This window comes from Canis lupus, chromosome 9 (assembly GCF_048164855.1).
Source record: "Canis lupus baileyi chromosome 9, mCanLup2.hap1, whole genome shotgun sequence".
Lineage (NCBI taxonomy): Eukaryota > Metazoa > Chordata > Mammalia > Carnivora > Canidae > Canis > Canis lupus.
In genome coordinates, this window is record NC_132846.1 from 42721896 (window position 1) to 42737121 (window position 15226).

The following is a 15226-nucleotide window of genomic DNA, read 5'->3' on the forward strand; positions in this document are numbered from 1 at the left end:
CGGCCGGGAGTTCCCTTGCCCTCTGCGCCCCCCGCCTGGGGTTCGCGGCCCCCGAGACCGCGGCCGGGCGGGGGAAACCGGCGGAGCGACCACTTTCCTTTAGGAGGCGGAACGCAGTCAGCTTTCCTCTGCCTGACTCAGCCCCTGGTATTCGGCTGCTTATTGCGTTCTTGAAACAAACAGTTCCTGCTTCCTTGTGTCCACTTTTAAAGTCTCACCTCGTTAATGGTCTCCGATAATTCACCCGAAGTTTGCAAGGTGAACTTTGAAGCCTGTAAATTATTGTGACCTTCGTTTAATGAGAGACGCTTTAAACACTCTTTGACGCAAATTATGTAACTTGCTAAGAGTAATAACTCACCTTCTGTTCAGTTGGTTGGCTTACAGTAATGTGTACGGAATTTAGGTTTTCGGTCGGAAGGTTTTTCTTGGCACTTGGCGCTAAAATTAAAATCTGATAGCTAAGAGGTCTTTGGAAGTAGCTTAGCGTGTGCGCTTTGTCTCCGTACTCCTTTAGGATTGTGAGGATTTGGAAATCCCGTAGAACAGGACCTGAGAAATTTTGATTTTCCCCACAAGGTAAAAGGTGTTAATATTTCTGATTTTTAAAAAAGCAATTTCATGCTTTAATGACAGTCTCCTAATTATGCCTTTGGATTATACCAGAACTTAATAACCTATTAAATTCTGCAATAGGAACAAATGACATGTGGTTATTGGTGTCTTTGAAGTTTAAGTATTGGTGGTAATGAAATTGTTAAGTAAGCTTTTTTGGATTATGAACTACTGGGGGTTTTTTTTGTTTTGTTTTGTTTTTACTAGTTCCCTGTGGACATGGCATATGAAGTTTTAAAAGGCTCTTTAAACTATTGTAGTAGGCTGAAGCTATTAAATTATAACGTCAGCTCTTCATAGATGAAACAGGCAAAAATCGGAAAAGGAATTCATTATTTTATCTTAGCTAAAGAGAACTAAGTCAATTTTACTATGTATCTAAATGACTTTTGGCTGGACAGACCTGAACTTGGCAAGTAAAAATGAACTCATTAATTATATTAACTTGCTTTAGAATATTACAACGGAGAGTTTTACATGACAGTGACCTGAGTCAGTATGGTGGGCTTAACTCTTTATATGCTCTTTCTCTGACTTATGACCTTGGTTAAAAAGTTCATCACAAAAATACCAAGAAATTTGATCCATTTTATGTATCAGTATACGAAGATGTTCTATTTCTCTGATAGTTTCTGATTTCAGGGTGCCTGGGAAAAAATAGTTTCTCAACATAGATTCTTTGGAATATAATTTTTTCTCTATATTTACTGAAACATAGAATTCTTGAATTGGAAATAGTTCTTAGTGTTGTATAGCTTAACCTCTTTCTTTTCCAGGAAAGGGAAGTGAGGTTTATATAGTTAAGTAGTCCACAGTTTGCTTGTTAGTGGCAGAGTTGGAACTAAATGCTAAAATACTTGTCTCCAGATTCCAAGTACAGCGCTCTTTTCACTATATACTGTTGTTAGATTAACAAACCAATAAATTATTCTCAAAATCATAAAATGTTAGCTAGCAGGGTTGATCCTTTTCCTTATGCATTTCTTTCTTTTTCTTAATAACCACTGACCACCATTATTAATTTATTCCCCTACTAAAGTGTTGTTTTCAGTTTTTCAAACAATGTTTAGTGAATATCTTTGTACATGTCTCCTCCAGCACAGGTGTGAGGGTTTCCCCAGAATGTATACCTACCTGTAAGTGGAGTTGTTGGGCCATAGGTTGATGTGCATTTTCAGCTTTACTAACTGCAGCCAAATTTTCCTCTAAAATTTAACATTTTACATCCCTGCTAACAGTATATAAATCATCCTTGCCCATGCTTGGAATTGTCAGATTAGCATGGTCATGTTTTAAAATTTCTGCCTGCCTGGTAAATGATGTTTCGTTTTTTTTGTTTTAAAAAGATATTAACTGGGGTGCCTGGGTGACTCAGTTGGTTAAAGTTTCTGCCTTTGGCTCAGGTCATGATCCCAGGGTTCTGGGATCAAGCCCCACGTTGAGCTCCCTGCTCAGCAGGGAGTCTACTCCCTCTCCCTCTGTGTGCTCCCTCTCAAAAAAAAAAAAAATAAAATCTTAAAAAAAAAAAAAAAAGGATTTTAACTTTATTTCTAATTTGCAGGAAATGAAATTAATGCTTTTTGTTGTACAGTTGTTTTGACAAATGCATGGAGTTGTGTAACTACCAAAATCAGGTATAGGTCCAGCACTTATAAAATTCCCTTAAGTTACACCTCTATAATCAACCTGCCCCTTGCCTGTAGCCCTTGGCAATTAATGATCTACTGCCTTTCCCTATAGTCTCTTTTCTAGACTATTATATAAACAGAATCATTTGGAATTTAGCCTTTTGAGTCTGGTTTTTTTTCATTTAACATATTACAGTTGAGTAGGCATCCATGTTGTGAGTGTATCAGCATTTCCTTCTGATTGAGTGCTGATTATAGTATTCGTTTGTGGGATGCACCACAGTTTATCCAGTAGTTGGAGAACTTTTGAGTTAGTTTTTAAATTAAAAAGAAAAATTAACTCTGAAAAAGTTGTTATAAGTCTCTGGGAACAGGTTTTTGTGTGAACATAAGTCTTCATTTCTGGGTTATATAGTAAATATATGTTTAACTTTACTTTAAAACCGGTCTGTGGTAGGCAGAATAAGGGCCCACAAAGCTATCCAAATCCCTGGAACCTGTTAATAAATTAGGTTACATAGCAAAGGCAAATTAAAGTTGCTGTGGAATTAAGGTTGCTAATCAGTTGACTTTAAAATAGGGAGATTATGCTAGTTTACCCAGGTGGGTCCAGTGTATCACAAATGCTCTTAAAAGGGAAAGAAGCAGTAGAATAAGAAAAAGAGATCTAACAACAGAGGCAGCTTCAGAGAGATGAAGAGTTCTTTGTTTTGAGCATGGGAAGAGCCATAAGCTAAGGAATGTGGTGGTCTCTAGAAGCTCAAAAAGGCTAGGAAATGGATTAACATTTGGAGCCTCCAGAAAAGAACACAGCTCTGCCAATGTCCTGATTTTAGAGCAGGGAGACCTAGGTCAGAGTTTTTAAAGCACAGAACTGTAAAATAATAAATTTGTGTTATTTTAAAACATTAAGTTTGTGGTAATTTGTTAAAATAGCAGACCTTTTCCAAATTGGCTGAACTGCCTGGTATTCCTACCAGCAATGTATAAAGAATGTTCATTCCAGTTACTTTACGTCCTCATAGCTTTGTATGGTCAGTTTATTTAGTTTTACATTCTGATAGGTTTGTAGCAGTTTCTCACTTTTTTTAAATTTGCATTTTGTTTTGACTAATGATGTTGAATATTGTTTCATATACTGATCTGTGTATCTTCTTTGGTTAAGTGAAATCTTTTGCCCATTTTAATAATATTGGATTTTCTAAGTGTTGAGTTTTGAGAGTTTTTTATAGTCCAGGTGATTTACAGAGATTTTCTCCCAGTCTGTTGCTTGCCTTTTCCATCCTCTTGACAGTGGTTTTTGAAGTACAGAGGTTTTATTTTATTTTATTTATTTTATTTTATTTTATTTATTCATGAGAGACAGAGACATAGGCAGAGGAGGAAACAGGCTCCATGCAGGAAGCCCGATGTGGGATTTGATCCTGGGACTCCAGGATTACACCCTATGCTGAAGGCAGGCGCTCAACTGCTGAGTCACCCAGGCATCCCAAGGTTTTATATTTGATGAAGTCCAAAGTATCATTTTTTTTTTATGGATCTTTTGACATTATATATAAGCACACTGTCTAAAACAAGGTCACAAAGGTTTCTCTTCTGTTTTCTTCTATAAGTACTATAGTTTTATATTTTACATTTAAATCTGTGTTCCATTTTGAGTTAGTTTTTATATAAAGAGAATTTTAGGTTGAGTTTCATTTATTTGTTCAGGTCTGTTTCAGACCATTTGTTGAAAAGACTGTCCTTTCTCCATGGAAGTGCATTTGTCTCCTGTTCAAAAACCATTTGACTACATTTTTGTGGGTCTATTTCTAGACCCTTGTGTTTTATTGATATGTTTATCCTTTGCCAGTAACAGTGTCTTGATTACTGTAGTTTTAAAATAAGTCTTGAAATCAGATAATGTGAATTCCCCAACTTTATTATTTTTAAAAAATAGTTTTAGCTATTTTAGTTCTTTCACCTTTCCATATAAATTTTAGGATTAGCTTGTTGATATCCACAAAAAAAAAAAAAATAGGCTGGGCTTTTGATTGGGGTTGTGTTTAATCTACAGATCGACTTTAGGATAATGACGTTTTAACAAAATTGAGTTTTCCAATCTATGAGCATAGTATTTTTCTCCCGTTTACTCAGATCTTTGCTTCCTTTCATGAATGTTTTTTAGTTTTCAGCATATGGGTCCTGCTAATATTTTATTTAAGTCTATACCTAAGTATTTCAGTTTTTTGGTCCTATTATAAATGGTCTTTTAAAAAAAGAAAGGTAAGTTTTAGGGCACCTGGGTGGTTCAGTCAGTTAAGTGTCTGCCTGCCCCATGATCCTGGGGTCCTGGGATTGAGCCCTGCGTCAAGCTCCCTGTTTTGTGGGGAACCTGCTTCTCCCTTTCCCTCTCTCTCCTTCCCTCCCCCCCCCCCCCATAAATAAAATTGTAAAACAAAAGCAAAAGCAAATTTGTTGCAGGGGGCATACCTGGGTGGCTCAGGTGGTTACGCATCTGCCTTCGGTTCAGGTCATGATCCCAGGGTCCTGGGATCAAGCCCACATCTGGTTCTCTGCAGAGCAGGGAGCCTCCTTCTCCCTTCCCCTCTGTCTGCTGTTCTCCCTGCTTGTGCGTACGTGCTTGCTCTCTAGCAAATAAATAAATAGAATCTTAAAAAAAAAAAAAAAAAAAACCCAACATGGGTTTCTAATTGATCATTGCTAGTATATAGAAATACAGTTGATTTCTTTTATATTGACTTTGTATCCTCAGTTTTTACCAAACTCATTCATTAGTTCTAGGGTTTTTTGAGGATAGATTTCTTAGGGTTTTTCTAAGCAGATAGTTGTGTCCTTTGTGAATAAAGAACTTTCTTTCTAATCTATATGCCTTTTCTTCATTTATTGCACTTACTGCACATCTTACATTCTAGTGAAATGTTTGAATAGGAGTGATGAAAGGGAATATCTTTGCCTTCATTGCAATCTTAAAGGGAAAAACATTCAGTCTTTCACCTTTAAAAATGATGTTAGCTGGGTGGCTCAGTCAGTTAAGCATCCAACTCTTGATTTTGGCTTGGGTCATGATCTCAGCATCCTGAGAGTGAGCCCCTGCATCAGGGCTCCCTGCTGAGTGGGAAGTCTGCTTGAAATTCTCTATCTCCCTCTCTCCCACCCCTGTGCTCACTTCCTCCCTTTCTCTAAAATTAATAAATCTTTTTTAGAAATTATAAATACGATGTTAGCTGGAGGTAATTTTGTAGATTTTCTAGATTAGGTTAAGGAAGTTTTCTTCAAGATGTTGCCTAGGATTTTTATCATGACTAGATGTTGAATTTTGTGAAATGTGTTTTCTACATCTCTTGAGGTAATCATATGGATTTCTTATGTTTAATCTGTTAATATGGTGACTCATGCTGATTAATTTTCAAATATTGAACTAGCCTTACATGTTTCTAGGAAAGCTCTGTAGTTTCAAACAATAATTTTGGATTATTCTTCTTTGATTTATATACATTAACATTTATTCTTAAAAATGAAGGAGATTTTATGAACTAAAATGTTTATGAAGTCAAAGGGGTCAATATGTTCCTTAACAGTTATGTAAATTTTACATATTGATAAGACTTAAGTTTTCTTATTTATTTATTTATTTTTAAATCCTTTATTTTTTATTTTTTTATGATAGTCACAGAGAGAGAGGCAGAGACACAGGCAGAGGGAGAAGCAGGCTCCATGCACTGGGAGCCCAATGTGGGATTTGATCCCGGGTCTCCAGGATCGCGCCCTGGGCCAAAGGCAGGCGCGAAACCGCTGTGCCACCCAGGGATCCCAAGTTTTCTTTTTTTTAAATTTAATTTTATTTATTTATTTGAGAGAGGGTGAGGGAGAGAAAGCACAAGAAGGAGGAGGGGCAGAGGGAGAAGCAGGTGCCCCATGGAGCAGGGAGCCCAATGTGGGGCACACTTTAAATTTTCTTGATCTATACTGGAGTTTGTAGACTGTAGTTTACCACTGAAGGATTCCTGTTTAAAATTACTAAATGAAGAAAGAAAATGTTATTTGTATCATTGTAGTCAAGCATTCCTCATGCTGAGTTAATTTAGGAAAGTTATTTATTTAAACAATACATTAGTATTTGAATACTGAAGTATATTTTGAATGAAGATAAAATTATTTAATTGGATTTTTACTTGGAATAAAAGCAATGGTAATTAAAAAAAAACAACAACAACAACAACAATAGCAAAAACCCAGGCTCCTTTCTCACCCGAGAAAATCACCTGTAGACTTGAGAAATTATATATATGTTTGTCTTAGAGTAGAATGAATTTAATAAATGTATTAAATCAAAAAGTATGAAGTGAAATTTAAATTGTTAGAAAAAGTCTCTCTTTTGCTATACTGAAGATGTTCATGAAAAATTTAGGTATGTGGTAAAAAAAGATGCATGCTCATTAGATATATTTTAACATTTTGAATTGTGAAGTTTTCCTCCATCAATTCAAACTACAGAAGACAGTTTAATTATGAAAATAAGTTTTCAGAAATCTCATAATCAAGCTGCTTAATTTTATCATTTTTGTAAATTTGTGCTCATTGTGTGATTGAATCATTATTAAATTCAAGCAGTTTGGCTTTTTGTCTCATATAATTTTAAAGTTCCTTTATTAGGTTAATAGTTGTTCCCAAAACCCTAAACATTGAAGTTTTGAGTCCTCTGAGGTTCTTGGCATTTTTGATCCTTTTAGGCAGGGGTTAACAACTTTCTGTAAAGGGCCAGATACTAAATATTTATGCTTTGGGGGCCATATAATTTCTTTCTTCCTTTCTTCCTTTCTTCCTTCCCTTCCTTCCCTTCCTTCCCTTCCTTCCCTTTCTTTCCTTTCTTTCCTTCTCCCCTCTCCCCTCTCCCCTTTCCTTTCTTTTTTAAGATTTTCTTTATTTATTCATGAGAGACACAGAGAAAGAGGCAGAGGGAGAAGCAGACTCCATGCAGGGAGCCCGATGTGGGACTCGATCCCAGAACTCCGAGATCATGCCCTGAGCTAAATGCAGACGCTCAACCACCAAGCCACCCCAGGCGTCCCGGGGGCCATATAATTTCTATTGCAATTATCCAACTCTGCTGTGACAGTGCAAAGGCAACCAAAGAAGTGAATGATTATTTCAATAAAACTTTATAAAAACAGAGTGTGCCTGATTTGACCCATGGGCTTAGTTTGCCTATTTTTGTTTTAGACAAAAAGCAGAAGAAATGAAAATAATTGTAGTCATGTACTGAGTTGGGAAGTTAGTACATGCTGTAATTCCCAAGCTCTCAGTTTCCTCATCTGTAACATGTTGCCACCTCAGAAAATGATTGAAAAGGTTAAAATAAGGTATACAAGGCACAGAGCAAAATTTTCTGGCACATAGTAGATACTTAATAAGTATGTACTTCTTCTCCCTGAGTTTTATTGCTGCACGGTGCTTTGTAACAAATCGACAGATATGAAATAATTAGGGAAATTCAGGTTTTATAAGTCTGTAGTATGTCTAAATAGTTATTCCAGATATTAGAAATTATTAGAATAACAGAGGGTCACCTGAGTGGCTCATTTAATTAAGTGTCTGCCTTCCACTCAGGTCATGATCCCAGGGTCCTGCATTCGAGCCCCATGTGGAGCTCCCTGCTCAGTGGAGAGTCTGCTTTTCCCTCTCCCTCAGCTCACTCCCCAGCTCATGGTTTCTCTCCCTCTCACTCAAATAAATAAAACCTTTAAACATATATATATTTTAAAAGAATTAGAAATAATTGTGTTTATATTTATAGCCAAATTATTTTAAATTAGAGCTTTTTTAATGTTTTGTTTTTTAAGATTTTATTTATTCATAGAGACACAGAGAGAGAGAGGGGCAGAGGCACAGGCAGACGGAGAAGCAGGCTCCACGCAGGGAGCCCCATGTGGGACTCGATCCAGGGTCCCCAGGATCAAACCCCGGGCTGCAGGCGGCGCCAAACCGCTGCGCCACCGGGGCTGCCCCTAAATTAGAGCTTTTTTTGATATAAGTTATAATTGCTTGGCTTCACATCAAAAAAATTAGAATTTGGGCCAGCCCGGGTAGCCCAGCAGTTTAGGGCTGCCTTCGGCTGGGAGACCTGGGATCAAGTCCCATTTCGGGCTCCCAGTATGGAGCCTGCTTCTCCCTCTGCCTGTGTCTCTGCCTCTCCCTCTCTCTCTCTGTGTGTCTCATGAATAAATAAATAAAATCTTTTAAAAAAATTAGAATTTGTGTTGAAATATAATTTCATATTTTGAAGGTTTTACACTGTCACAGGAAATGATAATATCACTTTAAAATCATGACTTTGAGGACGCCTACATGGATGGGTCAGTGGGTTAGTGTCAGACTCTTGATTTTGGCTCAGGTCATGATCTCAGGGGTGGTAGGATCCAGCCTGAGTGGGGCTCCATGCCCAGCAGCAGGTCTGCTTGTCCCTCTTCCTCCCCCTCTGAACCTCCCCCTACTCTCAACATGCACATACATACACTCTCTCTTTAAATAACCAAAATCATTTTTAAAATGCATTACTTTGATTTGACCTAAGAAGTAGGCTTTCTATATTTTGCTTGTATGCTCCAGAAGTTCATTTAAGACTGCATTCACAGGGATCCCTGGGTGGCGCAGCGGTTTGGCGCCTGCCTTTGGCCCAGGGCGCGATCCTGGAGACCCGGGATCGAATCCCACGTCGGGCTCCCTGCATGGAGCCTGCTTCTCCCTCTGCCTGTGTCTCTTCCTCTCTCTCTCTCTGTGTGACTGTCATGAATAAATAAATAAAATCTTTAAAAAAAAAAAAAAAGACTGCATTCATTTAAAATAATTGCCTCCTATGAGTACACTCTCTGAAAATTATGTAAATTACATTTTATTAATACTGATCATGCACATAACTACTGCTAATGTTTTGCGAATCAGATGGTTCTTTGGACCCTTCTCCTGAAACACATAAATGTTGTGTATATAGTATCGGGATTCATGGAAATTAGATTTAAACCTCTAATCCAGGTGATTCATCTAAGGGCTATATGAGTGACCTGCAGATGTTTTCAAAATAATGATTCACTTTAAAAGTAATCAATAGATACTTAAGAGTTTATGAAAGGAAATTTGATAATTCTTTGTAGGCATCTTGAAGGGACAGTGTTCCTTGTATACCTTACCCATTTATACATTATAACTTATCTTTTTACACTTTATAGTAAGAGTAGTAAATCATTTGGCTAAATCACGGTACTTTTTGCTTTTCTCTCTTACTAGAACAGTATCCCTTGCCCCTCTTAATGTGTTATGCAGTATGTATATCTTTTGTATATATTTTAAATATTAACTGCTACATTGTAATGTTTTATCAGTAGTCTCCCTGTTTTTTTTTTTTTTTTTAAAGATTTTATTTATTCATTCATGATAGTCACAGAGAGAGAGAGAGGCAGAGACACAGGCAGAGGGAGAAGCAGGCTCCATGCACCGGGAGCCCGACGTGGGACTCGATCCCGGGTCTCCAGGATCACGCCCTGGGCCAAAGGCAGGCGCCAAACCGCTGTGCCACCCAGGGATCCCTAGTCTCCCTGTTACAAATGAGGAAACAGAGGCTCCAAGAGATTAACTGTTTTATCCAAAGTCTTATTGCAAGTGATAGCAAGGATTTGAATTCAGTTTGACTTCAAAGTCCTTGGATTTTTCTACTTTGCCTATATTTTAGACTATTTTGAGATTTATTTTAATAGTGTCTTTTTGGTAAAATGAAAATCTTTTTGGGGAAGGCCATTTATGATTTAGTGTTTAAGATGTACTTGAATTAAAATGAAGAGTCTTGAACCTGTAAATTGCATGCTCCTGAAGGGGTAGGAGCTATTGTCATTATCTTAGTATCTCACTGCTTAATATGGCACAGAATAGATGCTTGTTCCCAGTTTGCACGTTTATCATTTACTTGTTTAAACTTTAGCTTTGCTTGTGAGCTTAATACCAGAGACTGTTCTAACCTAGTCACCCCCTATAATGTGATAGAATTTGAGATTCAAAACACAATTCCATTTATCCTGTGTTGGCCATAAATGTGTGTAACGGGGATGTCTAACTTTCACATATTCTTGATTAACTTTCTCTACAAAGATATACATGCAAACAGATAAATTTGTAGTGGCTTGTTCTTGCTTTTCCTAGGGTCTTTACTGACAGGCATAATGGTGTGGTTACAGTCCTTGCATGGATTAAGTACCCAGGCTGTAGAGTCAGATTTATGCTGTAATACCTTCTTGTCTTGTGTGTGACTCTGGGCACATTAGCTTATCAAAGTCTGACTCCTTATTTGCAGAATAGGGATTATATTAGTGCCTGATTCAGAGGGATGTAGGGGAGGAAAAACCTTCTAGGTTCACTGTGATGAAAGGCAGAATAACAGGAAAAAGGACTTATTACTGACTGTGGATATGGAGACCTTAATAGAAAAGAATGAAGACCCAAAAAAGCAGTGAGGCTAACCAATAAGTTGTGGAGAAGTAGCAAGACAAAGGAAAACAGGTTTAGGCCTTTAAGGGCTAAAAAAAATGTGGAAAGGTAAATCTGTGGGGGCAATAAAGGAAGATAAAGTTTATTTTAGTAAGGTTTGATATACAGATTTAACTTGGAGCTTTCTCCATTGATAATCCTCTCCCAGGATTAAGCTTTTCCTGGTACCATTACAAAAGGAAATTTATGCCCTGCTTTTTTTTAGCCAGATAAAGGGAGAGCCGAAGAGTTTTTTTTTTTTTTTTTCCTTAATTGCCTTTAGCTTAAAAAAATCCTTATGTCAAGGCATCACATTTGGGGGTGGCATATTTTCATCCCCTTCGGAGCCTTAATTTGAGGATTAACTGAGATGCTATATCAAGAAGGGTTAGGGATCCCTGGGTGGCACAGCGGTTTGGCGCCTGCCTTTGGCTTAGGGCGCGATCCTGGAGACCCGGGATCGAATCCCACATCGGGCTCCCGGTGCGTGGAGCCTGCTTCTCCCTCTGCCTATGTCTCTGCCTCTCTCTCTCTCTGTGTGTGTGACTATCATAAATAAATAAAAATTAAAAAAAAAAAAAGAAGAAGGGTTAACATAGGGGCACTTGGATGACTGTTAAGCATATGACTCTTGATCCCAGGGTCTTGAGTTCAAGCCCTGCATTGGGCTCCATGCTGAGTATGGAGCCTACTTTAAAAAAAAAAAAGCGTAGTGCCTTGGTGTGTATTAAGCACTCCGTAAATATTAGATAAGGGGAAGGTAGAATACAAACCTAGTTTGTGACATTCACATGCGATAAGCAGTGAACTGCATTTTATTTTATTTTTATTTATTTTTAAAGAATGTCTTTTTAAAAAATTTTATTAAAAAAAATTTTATTTATTCATTCATGAGAGACACAGAGAGAGAGAGAGAGAGAGAGAGAGGCAGAGACATAGGCAGAGGGAGAAGCAGGCTCCATGTAGGGAGTCCATGCTGGACTTGATCCCGGGACTCCAGGATCACACCCTGGGCTGAAGGCAAGCGCTAAACCGCTGAGCCACCCAGGGATCCCTGAACTGCATTTTCATAAATTTTAATAAATATATTTTGAGTAGATTGTGTGATTATCAATAACTTGATTAAGCAGTTTTTTTTATTTTTATTTTTTTAATTTATGATAGTCACAGAGAGAGAGAGAGAGAGTCACAGAGACACAGGCAGAGGGAGAAGCAGGCTCCATGCACTGGGAGCCCGACGTGGGATTCGATCCCGGGTCTCCAGGATGGCGCCCTGGACCAAAGGCAGGCGCGAAACCGCTGTGCCACCCAGGGATCCCCTGATTAAGCAGTTTTATAGGAATTGTGTGAATCAGGTGTCATAAACTGATTCAGTGATGAAGAATTGTATTGTGTGTTGAAATAAAGTTCATCTTTGAAATAACAGTGAAAGTCAGTGGGGGAAATAATTTGTTGCCTTATTTATAAACAGCTTACATGCATTGTGAGATCAAGTGTTACTTTGTTACTTGGTTTTATCAGTTTCTTGTATTGACTCAATCATTAGAGTGTTTTTCACTAGGTAATTTTTACTACACATTTTAAAATAGGCATTCACAGAATTGAGTTTCATTACCATAATTTAAAGTCTTACATTTAAATAAAGCATTTGTCTAATTTTTCAAATATCAATGTGTTTGTCTTAATATTTTACTTTTTTCCCCTTTTGTGTGATGAATGGGTTTTGTATCTTCTACATTCTTTCTCATTTATATTAGGATGCTCTTACTAGTACTGCACGTAATTTTTGTAGCATTTTCTGCATTGTTAGTATAGCACTTATCGAATAGCATTGCAATTATATAGGGGTTTTGTTTATTTGCTTATCTGATTTTCATACTAATTTTAAGTTTCTTAAGGATGAAGACTGCCTTAGCAATCTTTTTCTTGTCGGCAACTATCCACGATTTTGTACCAAGTGAGTACTTGTATTATTGAATGAAAGTATGCTTTAGTAATCCTTTTTAGCTCTATAGGATTTGCAGTACAGTAACCTTTAAAATTGACCTTTTGTTCTTATTTCTCTTGTTGCATAATATTCCCCTTATGTTTTCTTTCCTTCTAATACTATCTGGTCAAAATCAGAACATTATTCATGCCCTCCATCAGCAGTACAACAGTACTGAAAGTTCAGTGGATTCTAAACTTAGTCATGTTTGTATTGTCAGTCTTCTTTCTTAGATTCTTCATTCCTGTTCTGATGATTACAATCCTAATTCTGGCCCTGAAAGTACTCTCCATTGTTCCTTCTTTAGTCTAATTTGTATATAGCAATAGATATGAATATTTACTATTAATTTTGCTTAATATTCTTGTTCTGATATCAGAAATGGTTATTAGGTACTTTCTTAATGGCAAGGCAAACTTCTCTCATTTTTATGGCCACTTGTTGAATTGCATACTCATAAGCCATCTAGGTAGAGGTAATCATCTACTGAAATGCTGACCTTTAGAGCATATTTTTTCTCTAGTAAGCTGTAAATCACTTGAGGTCAAAAGTTGGAATCTCTTACAGTGTGTTTTTACAGACCTGAAACCCATGGTATATGTGTTTGAGGGAAAGTAATTATCTGAAGGATTGATACCCAAGATTAAAGGGGATGGAGAAAATCTATGGAATAGGTATAGAAATAGGTATCAAGAAAGCAAACCAATAGTCATAGGAGTTTGGTTAGTTGGGAATTTTTGAGAGTTTGTCACTGTGCATTATTAACATGATGAAACGATCAATACTATCAAAATTATGAACCTGACTTTTATATTTTAAAGTATAGGTGGTCCCCTTTGCTCTTTATTCTTATAATTATTGCTCTTATTCTTATGGTAAACTGATTGCCTCTCATTTTTAAAGATGTAGCATATTCATTATTGTGTGTTAGAGGAAGCCCTGAGTATGAAAGAGTCATGCTCTTAATGATTGTTTAAGTGCTTTAAGAATTCTTTTTTTTCGGGATCCCTGGGTGGCGCAGCAGTTTGGCGCCTGCCTTTGGCCCACGGCGCGATCCTGGAGACCCGGGATCGAATCCCACGTCGGGCTCCCGGTGCATGGAGCCTGCTTCTCCCTCTGCCTGTGTCTCTGCCTCTCTCTCTCTCTCTGTGACTATCATAAATAAATAAAAATTAAAAAAAAAAAGAATTCTTTTTTTTCTTTTCTTAGGAATTATTTTATTTTTGTACTGTTTATGAAATTAATGTTTATGCCTGTAGGCATAATATTTTGATTACTTATTTTTGTGAAAAGATACCAGAACTCTTTTTTTTTTAAGATTTTATTTATTTATTCATGAGAGACAGAGAGAGAGAGAGGCAAAGACACAGGCAGAGAGAGAAGCAGACTCCCAGGTCTCCAGGATCACGCCCTGGGCCAAAGGCGGCACTAAACCGCTGAGCCACTCGGGCTGCCTGAAACCAGAACTCTTGAAAGGGCTTTGTTACTGCTGCTAATTTTTATAGACTTTAAGAAGGGAGTTGTAATTTAAAGTTTCTATGGTTTTTTTTTTTCCTTTCAAAAAGGTATTATCTGTGGTTTTCCTCCAAATTATAAAAGTAACACATTTATTATTTTGGTCAACATTTTGTAAGATACTCAGTACATAACTGCAAATAAAAAAGTAAAACCTGAGAGGTCTGTTATCTTTGCTTTTCATAGATATTAAGTGAAAATGGTATTATGCTTATTTTTCTAGATTAAAAAAATTTTTGTTATTTATCCATGAGAGACTGAGAGAGAGGCAGAGACATAGGCAGAGGGAGAAGCAGGCTCCAAATAGGGAGCCCGATGCGGCACTGGATCCCAGGACTCCAGGATCATGCCCTAAGCTGAAGGCAGATGCTCAACCACTGAGCCACCCAGGCGTCCCTAGATATTTTGTTAATGACTTTATAAACATCTTTTATATGCATTTGTAAAAGTGATATGATACATAAACACCATTCTGAAGCTGTCTTTATTCACTTGATTTTGTTCCATGTCAGCTCATAGAGCTTCAACACTAGCAGCCACATTAAGAAATTTTAAAAGAAACAGTTGAAATTTATTTTAATAGTATATTTTATTTTAACATGTATAAAATATTACCATTTCCACATATATTAAAAATAATTAATGAGATATTTTGCGTATTTTTTTTCCACACAGAGTCTTTGAAATCCAGTGTGTATTTTATACTGATGGCACATCTCAGTTACAATGATAAGTTTTCATTGAAAATACTTGATCTGTGTTTAGATTTTATTAAATTTATAGTTAAAAACATGATTAACATATCTACATTGTTCTAAACATACTTTAGAGGACACATTTCTAGAGAAAGAACTGATCAAAGGTTTATTTAAAGTTTTTAGTAGACTTTGCAGAATTGTTCTTCATAACATGGTACTGGTTTATAGAGTCAACAGTACATAATGTCTATTTTCTTTTGTTGTTTCCA

At 37.0% G+C, this 15226-nt stretch overlaps 1 protein-coding gene across 8 annotated transcripts in view; it reads left to right on the forward strand.

Annotated features, from left to right (window-relative positions):
- The window catches only part of PALS1 (protein associated with LIN7 1, MAGUK p55 family member), a 75255-nt gene that overhangs the window by 503 nt on the left and 59526 nt on the right, over positions 1-15226 (forward strand). Inside the window, exon 1 of one of the 8 annotated variants that reach the window (XM_072838985.1) lies at positions 96-258. The exons of 4 other annotated variants lie outside the window; for them this stretch is intronic. The gene's annotated coding sequence lies outside the window, so the exon portion shown is untranslated. Of the gene's footprint in view, positions 1-95; positions 259-12646; positions 12715-15226 lie in introns of those variants that run through there. 3 more of the 8 variants (XM_072838989.1, XM_072838984.1, XM_072838987.1) reach the window with 3 other exon arrangements.